Source organism: Carlito syrichta, unplaced genomic scaffold, assembly GCF_000164805.1.
Source record: "Carlito syrichta isolate Samal-C Ts95f unplaced genomic scaffold, Tarsius_syrichta-2.0.1 Scaffold303625, whole genome shotgun sequence".
Taxonomy (NCBI): Eukaryota; Metazoa; Chordata; class Mammalia; order Primates; family Tarsiidae; genus Carlito; species Carlito syrichta.
In genome coordinates, this window is record NW_007247721.1 from 724130 (window position 1) to 735839 (window position 11710).

Sequence of the window (11710 nt, forward strand, 5' to 3'; positions counted from 1 at the left end):
AGGCACAGGGCTAAGCGATTTCCTAGGTGTCATACAGTTAATCACTAGGAGTCTCTATTTGAACTCAAGCAACAGTTCTGAATTGATGCCCTTAACCACGACATTAGATTGCCCTCTTCATATTAGGAAGTCTTGATGAAAGGAAATAGAGGGACAGAGAATAAAAAGGAAGGAAAAGAAGAGCAGAAAGCTAAGTAGGCAATACTGCTAAGTGCTAGACTAGAGCCTGAGACAAACATCGAGCTTAATTTACCAGTGTTGCCATTTAACATGTGTGAAATCTCTTCACCCGAACAATGGGCAAGCATAGCTATAACTTGCCGGAGAAAGTATTCTGGTCATTCCATACATTCTGAAATACAGACATTCTTAAACTTTCTTTTTCTCATTTTCATCGGGGAACATCAGATCATTTTTAAATCTAGTTTTAAAAAAGGGGGGGGAAGGCATCTTAGAGTTCTTTCGCCATCTTGTGGTCTTTTATAGTAATGCTATAAAAGGTTCAAAAGAATCTGGGCTCCAGGAAAAATGCCAATCTTGGAGCAGATATTTTCCCTGCTTTTGACAATTCTGAATTTATCTATATCATTTTTAAAGTGTGGTGACCAAACCTTGGCACTATATAGTCTATTAATGAAGTACCAGACCAGGAGTGGCCATGCCCCAAACCTTTCTAAGCAAAGCAGTCCCACCAAGTCCCTGCTGTGGGGAAATCCCTGTGACTTTTCACAGTTATTACAGTTTCAAGACAGTTCTTTATGCTGAAATTATTCGGGGTTTCCCTCTAATTCAATAATACATTAAGTCAGATCAGAATTCTTTTATTTATTTATTTATTTAATTTTTTTTTATTCATAGTCTCAATCTGTCACCAAGACTGGAGTGCAGTGGCACACTCACCGCCACTGCAGCTTCGACCTGCTGGGCTCAGGTGATCCTTCCACCTCAGCCTTCCAAGTAGCTGGAACTACAGACATGTGCCACCACATCTGGGTAATTTTTAAATTTATTGTAGAGATGAGGTCTCGCCAAGTTGCCCAGGCTTGTCTCAAATCCGTGGACGCAGGCAATCCTCTCACCTCGGCCTCCCCACGTACTGAGATTACAGGCATGAAGTTAGTCAGTATCCTATTTCCTCACCTCAGTTCTGGTTTCCCCGCTAGGGAGGGAGAACTGACAGGCTGGCATCCGGGACAAGACAAGTGCAGGTCCCAGGTCAACACTTCAGGGTAAAGGTGGGGCTGATGAGTCTTTCAAGCACATGTCCACTTCCTGGCAAGTCCCTGGAGCTGGCAACTAAGAACTCACTTAAGGTCAAAGGAATCCTTGAAAAATCCCTTAAATTCCTTATTCAAATGCAGCATACACAGTTGTCGATTCCTTTAACTCTTCATGCAGCCTTCTTTACAATCCTATACAATCCTATTTTTTTCTCTAGTGTTGTCAACCTAGCGCAGTGTGCTCTTGAACCCCACCCCCCACCCACTGATGTTTGAAGATCTTCAGGGGCAGTTCTTTGGTTGACCCAGTAACTCAGGAGCTACTGACATTTGACGATAGAGGTCCAGATATACTAAAAATTGTGCAATGTGTGAGACCCTCTCATAAAACAAAGTGTCTCAGGAAAATGACTACTGTTTGGTTTTCTGGCCACTTGCATTATGCATAATTCTTCTTTATAAATGGTCAGTAAAGCCCTTAAAATTACTCACACACTTTCCCATAGGCTGTTATAGACTGTACTGCATATACACAAAGTGGAAAAAAGGTCAAAAAAGTCCCTTGCCCTGTTTAATAAAATATATTTATCTTCCTTTTAACTACATAAGTTTGAGTAACTTAGAATATGATGAGATCCTACTGCATCTATATTTTTTAAAACCAATCCTGTACTTTTAAAAACACATTGCTCTGTGTCTTCTTGTTTTTTAACTTAATAATTATTTGAGATTGCTCTATATTAGTACAAAGAAATCCACCTCAGACTTTTTAATGACTGCAGGATTTCATTTTATGGTGAGATCCTAGGATTTACTTAACTAGTCTTGGTGGAAGGATTTGAAGCCAACGAGTAACAGGATGAGATATAACATTTTGAAAAGATCATTCTGGCTATATGGTGAAGAAAAGCTTGAAGGCTTTCAATAGTTTATGTGAGGACACCAGTGACAAGATACTACCATAGCATTCCTGGTGAGCAATGACTTCTTTTTACTGTTGGTCTTTATTACCTAGCAGGGCAAAACCTTAACAGATAGAGGAAAGGAAATGAAAAAAGGAGGAAGGGAGAAAGAAAAAGGGAGTGAGAAAAGAATTTTAATAGAGTCTAATTTATCTGTATCTATCTTTCTCTTTACAGTCAATAGTATTTGCATCCTATTTTAAAACATCTTCCTATACCAAAGTCATGAAGATATTCTGGTATGTTATCTTTTAGGAATTTTATTGTTTTGCTGCTCCCATTTAAAACTACAATCCACGTGGAACTAATTCTTATTTAAAGAGTACGAGCTTGGATCAAGTTTTAGTTTGACTTTTATTTTATATCTTTTTTTCTTTCTTTTAAAAATGAAGCCAGGTGTTGTGCCTCATGCCTGTAATCCCAACACTCTGGGAGGCGAAGAAGGGAGGATTGCTTGAGCCCAGGAGTTCCAGACTAGCCTGGGCAATGTAGTGAGACCTCGTCTCTACAAAACTAATTAGCTGGGTAGAGTCGTGCGCTTGTAGCCCAGGAGGCTGCGGAAGGAGGATTGCTTGAGCCCAAGAGTTTGAGGCTTTGGTGAGCTGTGACTGTACCACTGCACTCCAGCCTGGACAAGAGACTGCAATTCAAATAAATAAATAAGTAAATAAAACAAAATCAAGTGATAATATCTGATTGTCTCAGTACCATTTACTGAAAAAATTAATCCTTTCCTCTTTCCTCTTCAAGGTCAATTTTCTCACATATCAGGCGTCCAGATATCTATAAGTCTGTTTCTAGGTTCTTTATTCTAGTAGTCTATTGGTCAATTTTTCTATCCTTCCATTAATAATCCACTTTCTTAGTAACTACAGTTTCCTATTAAGTCTTGATATCCAATACAACCAATCCTCCTATAGTCCAGAATTTTCTAGGCTCTTCTAGGTCCTTTGCATTTCCATACAAACTTTAGAATCAGCTTGTTAATATCTAAAAGAAACTTACTGGTTGCCAAGCACAGTGGCTCATATCTATAATCCCAGTGCTTTGGTAAGCCAGACATTAGAGACCAGTCTGGGCAACACAGTGAGACTCTGTCCCTACAAAAAAGAAAAAATGAGCTAGGCATGGCATCCCACACTTGTATTCCTAGCTATTTGAGAGGCTGAGGCAAGAGGATCACTTGAGCCCAGGAGTTTGAGGCTGCAGTGAACTATGATTGCACCACTCACTCCAACCTGGGTGTTAGAACAAGATCCTATCTCTTTTTTTTTTTTTTTTTTTTTTGAGTTGGAGTCTCACTCTGTCACCCAGGCTGGAGTGCACACTCATGGCCACCCCAGCATCAACGTGCTGGGCTCCGGCGATCCTTCCGCCTCAGTCTTCCAAGTAGCTGGAACTACAGGTCTGCACTACCACGCCTGGTTAATTTTTTTTATTTTTATTGTAGAGACAAGGTCTCGGCAAATTGCCTGGGCTGGTCTCAAAACCACGGGCTCAGGCAATCCACTCGCCTCGGCCTCCCAAAGTTCTGGAATTACAGGCTAAGCCACTAATCCCGGCCAAACCCTATCTCTTAAAAAAAAAACAACAAAATTTATTGGACTTTGGTTTGGGATTGCATTGACTCAATGGATCAATTTGGTAAGAAGTGAAATCTTTACAATATTGAGACTTCTAATTCATGAGTATCTCTCCAATTAATGAGAACTTTAACTTCTCACAAAAATTTTGTGATTTATTGCATTGATATTATACATAACTTATATCAGTTGAACTCCTAGGCAGTTGATATTTACAATGCCTTTGAAAACAGTATCCTTTTTCAAAATTTATTTTGTTACTGCAATATAGAAAACAATTGTTTTTTTTTTATATTTGCCTTAAATCTTGCAACCTGCTAAACTGACTTATTCCTAGATGCTTTTGGATTTTCTATCTACACAACCATTTGATCTATAAAAACGAGTCTTATTTCTTCCTTCCAAATCCTTAGTATTGTTTATTGGATTTTTTCTTGTTTACTGCACAGGCTAGGACCACTAGTACCACACTGAACGCATGAGGGACTGTGGGTATCACTATGTCATTCCCCATCTCAAAAGGAAGGCTTTCAATATTTCACCATTAGGTGTGATATATATTGCAGGAGTTTTTAAATACTCCTCAGTCATATCAAGGAAGTTCTATTTCTAGTAGCTAAGAACTTTTTCATCAATGAATATTCAATTTTATCAAATGAACTTTCTATCAAGATGATCATACAATTATTCTCCTCTGCTCTGCAGATGTGGAACACCACACTATTGGCTTCCTCATGTTAAATCAACTTAACATCCCCGGGTGCCAGTTGGAACACCGACATGTGAGTTCTTTTCTACATTCCTAGATCTGGCTTGCTAATATTTTATTTTGGACTTTGGGAAGTATTCTTATTTGTTTTTTTTCTCTCTCTCTCACTCTGCAGCTTAGACTGGACGATATGGCACAAGCATGGCTCACTGCAGCCTCCAGCTCCTGGGCTTCAGCAATCCTCCCTCCTCAGCTTCCTGAGTAGCTGGGACTACAGGCACATACCATCACACCTAGGTTATTTTTTAAATTTTGTTTTGTAGAGACAAGGTCTCACTATGTTGCCCAGGCTGACTCGAACTCCTGGGCTCGAGCAATCCTCCTGCCTTGGCCGCCCAAAGTGCTAGGATTACAGGCATAAGCCACTAGACTCTTTTTTTTTTTTTTTAATAAAAGTTTGTGAAAGATTGATGCCATTCTTTCCTTAAATACTTGGAAGAATTCCTCAGTGAAGCCATCAGGGCCTAAAACCTTTTTAATGGAGATTTTCAAAATCAAGTTTTTCATGACTAGATTTACATGTAGTGTAAGAAATAATACAGAGAGATCCCTTGTACCCTTCTGCAGTTTCCCGATAGTAACATCTTATAGTACAATGTCACAATCAGGTTATTAACATTGTTACAGTTAAAATACAGAACATTCCACCACGACAACAACCCCCCCGTTGTCCTTTTATAGCCACACTCACTTCCCTTAAGCTGCCGTTTAACCAACATAACTTGGGACAACCACGAAATTGTTCGCCATTTCTATAATTTTGTCACTGCAAGAATTTTGTAAAAATGGAATCCTGTCATATGTCACTTTTTGGACTGGCTTTTTTCACTTAGCAAAGTTTTCAGAGGTGCATCCAGGTTGTTGCATATATCAATAATTCAGTCCTTCTCATTGCTATATAGTGTTTCATAGTATGGATGTACTATAGCTTAACAATTTTTGTTCGAACAAAAGTTTTCCTTTCTCTAGGACAAATGCCCAAGAGTGCTACTACTGGGTTATGTGATGTTTAGTTTTACAAGAAACTGCCAAATTGTTTTACAGAGCGTCTGTACCATTTTACATTCCCACCAGCAAAGGTGAGTGATCCAGTTTCTCAGCATCCTTACCAGCATTTGAGTTTTTACTGTTTATTTTAGTCATTCTGACAGGCATACAGTGATATTTCACTGTGGTTTTAAATTGCATTTCCCTAATGGCTAATGATGTTGACCATCTTTTTTCATGTGCATATTTGCCACCTGCACATCCTCTTTCTTGAAATGATTTCTCATCTTTTCCTCATTTGCTAATTTGATTTTTTTAAACTATTGAGTTCTGAATTTTGAGAGTCCTTTATATATCCTGAATATCAGTCCTTTGCCAAACATGTGGTTTGCAAATGTTGTCTCTCACTTTCATGGCTTGTCTTCTTATCTTAACAGATCTTCTGTCGCCAGGATCGGTGGCTCAGCCTGTAATCCCGCGCTTTGGGAGGCCGAGGTGAGTGGATTGCCTGAGCCCACGGGTTCAAGACCCGCCTGGGCAACTTGGCAAGAACTCATCTCTACAGCAAATCAAAAATTGGCCATGCATGGTAGCGCGCACCTGTAGTTCCAGCTACGTGAAAGGCTGAGGCAGAAGGATCGCCGGAGCCCAGCAGGTCGAGGCTGCAGTGGCTGAGAGCGGCCACTGCACTCCAGTCTGGGTGACAGAGTTAGACTCCAACTTGGAAAAAAAGAGAGAAAAAAAAAAACAGATCTCCTGTCAACTGAAGAGAAGAAGTTTTTTTACTTTGATGAACTCCAATTTACCAATGTTTTCTTTCATGGATTATGCTTTGGGTGTTAAGTTGAGTAACTTTTTGCCTAGCCCTGGATCCCAAACATTTCCTCCCCTTTTCCCCCTAAAAGTTCTGAGTTCCAGATTCTACATTTAAGTCTGTGATCCGTTTTTGAGTTAATTTTTGTATATAAAATGTGAGATTTAGGTCAAAGTACATATTTTTGCCAGTGGATGCCCAATTGCCCTGGTACCATTTGTTGAAAAAGCTATCTTTTTTCCACTGAATTACTTTTACACCTTTGTCAAAAATTAGTTGGGCATGTTTGTATGGGTCCGTATCTGTTCTGTTCCATTGATCTATACATCTGTCCTTCTACCAGTACCACACAGTCTTGACTATTGTAGCTATACAGTAAGTCTCAAAATCAGGTAGCCTGACTCCTCCCATTTTATTCTTTTTCAGAATTATTGTCGTTATTCTAGATAATTTTCCTTTCTATAAAAATTTTAGAATAATCTTGTCCATATCCATAAAAAAGATTATTGGGATTTTGATGGAGATGGCATAAAACCTTTATATCAATTTAGGGAGAACTAACATTTTCACCGTGTAGAGTTTTCCATCCCATAGTATTTCTCTCCATTTATTTAGAGCATCTGGTCTCTTCTGTCAATGTTGTATAGTATTCAGCTATGCAAAAGTTCTGTACAATTGTAGTAAGCATTTTATTTTTTGGAGCAAATGTATGTGGTATCATACTTTTAAGCTTGGTGTTCATGTGTTCATTGCTAGCATACAGAAATACAATTGGGATTCATCATCTGGGTCTTGCCACCACACACATGACTAAAGGCCTGGTTTTGTTTTTTATTTTTTGTATTCATTTTTATTGCCAAATAATATTACATGAATATACAACATTTTATTTATTCATTCTTCAGTTGATGAACATTTTGGTTATTTCCACTTTGGGGATAATATAAATAATGCTGCTGTGAACATTTGTGTACCGTTTTTGTGTAGCTGTATGTCTTCATTTCTCTTGAGTACACATCTAGGAGTGAAATTGTTGGGTCATATGGTATGCCAAAGTTTAATTTTGGGGGAACTGCCAGACTGTTTTCTAAACTAACTGTGCAGTTTTAACATTTCCATCCATCCAATTGTAGTACATAAGGACTACAATTTCTCTACATCTTCACCAAAAATTGGTAGGGTTTTTTTGCAAAATTTTATTCTAATTTATTATACTTTAAATTTACATATAGCATTTTGGATGTTCAGAAATTTTATGTTATTGAATAAAATACACTGATTTATAACTTGTGATTTCTTTTTTATTAGAAAGATGTGGGGTACAATTCAGGGTAAGGTATACAAACACTGATTATGCAGGTACCCTTGTTAATCAGGTATACCCCCCCCAGCAGTTTCCCTCAACTGCCAATTCCACCTCCCCCACCCCTGACAGTTTTCCATTACTGCCAAACGGAAAGGCCTTGTTTTAGTCATCTATTCCAAAGAAAAAGAAGACATGACACAGTTTAGAAGTGCAGAAGATAATTTTGATAAATTGATAATCAGAAAGCTGAGAGAAGTTTTATATATATATATACCTTTCTGAAGTGGTCTGCATCAGGACTTCCCCATGGCAAAAAGACAGCTGGAATCAACAACCAGGAAAACTGGCACAAAGGCAAAGAAAGCATCAAAGCTGCTGTTGCAGCAGGGTGCAGGTGGGTTCAAACATGGAGCTCTCTTCCATGGGGGTGGATCCCAGTGGAGATGCTCAAGATCCTGCAGAAACAGCAGTGTTTGGTCTCCAAGAAGATGACCTAAAGCAGAAAAAGATGACCATGGCAGCGAAGCTGCAAAGGGACCAGGAGGCCTGACAGAAAGGAGTTCTCTTCATTTCTGGGAAGAACTTGGCACTCCATGTGATGGAGATACCAGCCAATGAGATTATGCCAACCAGATGTGCCAAAACTATTTAGAAGAATCTCAAAAGTGCTAGTCGCAAAGCAGAGGTCCATATCAGGACCAGGTCTTGGTTTGAGGAACAGGCAAAGGGATTATTCCTAGGGAGGCCAGAGGATCCAACGAGCCGCCAGTCATCTTGGACATTCACTACACCAGCAGCCCCAATGCAAATGAACCCCCAGGTGTTTGTTGGGAAATGCATTACCTTTGACAGTGGTGTTATCTCCATCAAGGCTTCAGCAAATATGGACCTCATGAAGGCTGACAAGGAAGAAGTTGAAACTACATGTTCAGTCATTGTGTCTGCTGCAAAGCTCAATTTGCCCACATGAATATCACAGGTTCGGCCCCTCTTTGTGAACATTTGTCCAGAGGCAAGGCCAACATGGGATGTCCTTAGAGGCAGAAACGGGAAGACCATACATATTAACACTGATGCCAAGGGTAGGATCAAACGAGCCAACGTGCTCTGTTATGAGTACACCTTTAATCCTAAAGACATAATCAACGCTGCCACCTTGACAGCTGCCATGGACATAACTTTGGGGTCAGGTACCACTGAGGTCTTTACCATTTCATCTTGGCTGTGGAACGAATTATTTGAGGCCAGTATTGAAACAGAGGCCTGTGTCTGGAGGAAACCTCTCCTTGGACATTATACAAGACAGGTTATAGATTGCCAGCTTGCTGTTAGCAACATTGGACATTGGAAAACACAGATCTTCAGGGGCATGCACAGCTACAGCATTCCTGAAAGAATTTGTGACCTATCCTAAGTGGGTCACATTTAGACATAGTAGATATGATGACCAATAAGAACGAAGTTTCCTGTCTGTGGAAAGACAAGACTGGGAGGCCCATAGGATTATAGAGTTCTTACTTCGCTTCAGCCAAGATGATGCTTAGTTCAGATACTAAAAAATTTATTCATTCTATCAAACTGGACAGTTCAGCTTCAAGAGATTTTTGAATGAATTAATTAAAATAGTTTAAAGGAAACAGAGGATGGTATTTTAAAATGTAGAGCATAATGAAATTTGTATGCCTTGATTTGTTTCATTTTATGCAAAGATTTATAAAAATCTTTGATATAAAGCTAATAAAGATATAAAGCTAATATTTTGCTTGGCAGGGATTTTAAAGATATTCTATAAACTATAATTAATTTTTTAAACTGCCTGATCACTTTTCAGAGTGTAACTTTTTAACTGGAAGCAAAATTGTACTTCAGATTTGTAATCCTAGGAATATGAGCAAACTAAAAGTTGCTATGCAGTTGTCAGCAACAATAAATCCAACTCTTTTGTGCAAAAAAAATACAATTTTTGGTGTGCTTTTCTGGTATCCTGTAACCTTGCTGAACTTATGTATTAGTTCTAGTTTTCTGTAAATTCCTTGAAATTTCCTTTCTTAAAATGTATTTCTGTTGTAAATTGACAAATTTTACTTGTATACATTTATAGGGTACAAAGTGATGTTATGATTTATGAATTCAAAATCATACTGCATGGATGAACCTGGAGGATATGCTAAGTGAAATAAGCCAGACACAAAAGGACAAATATTGCATGTTTCCACTTATTTGTGGTACCTAAAATAGTCAAATTCACAAAGAAACAAAGTAGAACTGTGGCTACCAGAGGCTGGAGGGTGGTGGGGAGTGGGGGGTGGGAGTTATTGCTTAATGGGTATAGAGTTTCAGTTTGAGAAAATGGAAGAGTTCTGGAGATGCATACTGGTGATGGTTGCACAATAATGTGAAAGTACTTATGATGGTCACACAATAATGTGAAAGTACTTAATGTCACCGAAAACTGAAACTTAAAAATGGTTAAAATGGTAAATCTTATGAATATTTTACCACAATAAAAATTAGTGAACCGGCCAGGCTCAGTGGCTTAGCCTGTAATCCCAGCACTTTGGGAGGCCGAGGCAAGTGGATTGCCTTTGCCCACAAGTCTGAGACCAGCACAGGCAACTTGGCGAGACCTTGTCTCTACAATAAATCAAAAATTAGCCAGGTATGGTAGCGCATGCCTGTAGTCCCGGCTACTTAGAAGGCTGAGGCAGAAAGATCACTAGAGCCTAGCAGGTCAACGCTGGGGTGGCCATGAGTGTGACACTGCCATCCAGTCTGAGCAGCGGCGTGAGACTCCAACTCAAAAAAAAAATTAGTGAACCTGAATGGCACATATTTGTACCTTTTCTCCCCCCTTCAGTGGATTACTTACATTAAGTAACTAAGATGAGAATAACTGCCCTTGGCCATGTCTCAAAACATAGGCTCTCTTCCAATCAATAGTTCTTAAGATGCCAAACCCGACACAGTTTTCTGGAAGTTTCCAAGGCATCTGTCTCACCCATTACCTCAACAATTAGTTGTCTCAAGGTGGTCACGTGACTAAAACTAGCACAAAGTCCCAGTCAGCTGGGTAAAGGTCCACAGTTCATCACAGAGTATATACTTTATCCCAGACCCCAAAACAATGCAAGGAGAGTAGGAAGATGCTGAAAGAATTTGAGAATTTTTTAAAGTTTCCATGTACAAATCCAACATCAGCACAACTCAAGTTTAAAAAACAGTGGTTCTCAAACATCAGCATTCATCAGAATTACCTGAAGGGTTTTTTAAAACAAAGGATGCCACCCATCCTACTCCTCCACAGTTTCCCTTTCTGAGATGTATGTAGGTTTGGGATAGGGCCCAAGATTTTGTATTTCCAACAAGTTCCCAGGTGATGCTGGGAACTGTTTGCACAGGAACCACATTCTAAGAACCACTGAAGACAGCATTCAGAAACATAACTCCCACTATACCTATCTGATCCCAAAGAAGGATCAAAAGGGAGCAAAGACAAGTGTGAATATATTAACCATGACAATTCAATATCTACAAATTAAGATTTAGAAAAACAGTTTCCATTGTTCTCTTTTTCTCTGTTTCCTTGGGAACTTTAGAGAAACTTTTTTTTCTCTGGTCAAGAGCCTTACCAGAGTCTTTAAGGTTTATAATTTTATGAAAAGACAACACACACCAGGCAACTGAGAAGGCCAGGCCATAGCTGCATCTGAGCCAGGGAGAGGGAACACAAGGCTGCGTCTCAGTCTGCAGATACCTGTTCCAAAACCAGAGAATTTCAGTGATGCAACAGCAGAAACTCAGGCACTATTACAAAACATAACACATACTGATGCCTCACCTGAACTCTTCATGTCTAAACAGAATTGCATGTCTAAACAGAGTCTGAGTGGAGTCTTGGGTCCTATCAAAGCTTATAGGTGCTATTTTTTTTTTTTAATGGTTTGCCCTGAAGCTTTCACAAGAAATTGAAGGCTCTGCAGGGAGTGAGAGAAGGGTAAAGGCAAAAAAATCATGTTACCTGATATTGGGCTGTCTAATATGTATGACAATGTTGAAATAAGCAAGCAGG

The 11710-nt window shown here is 39.2% G+C and overlaps 1 pseudogene; it reads left to right on the top strand.

Annotated features, from left to right (window-relative positions):
• The first annotated feature begins 296 nt into the window (after nt 1-296).
• Nucleotides 297-9185, top strand: LOC103261158 (annotated as a pseudogene).
• The last annotated feature ends 2525 nt before the right edge of the window (nt 9186-11710 follow it).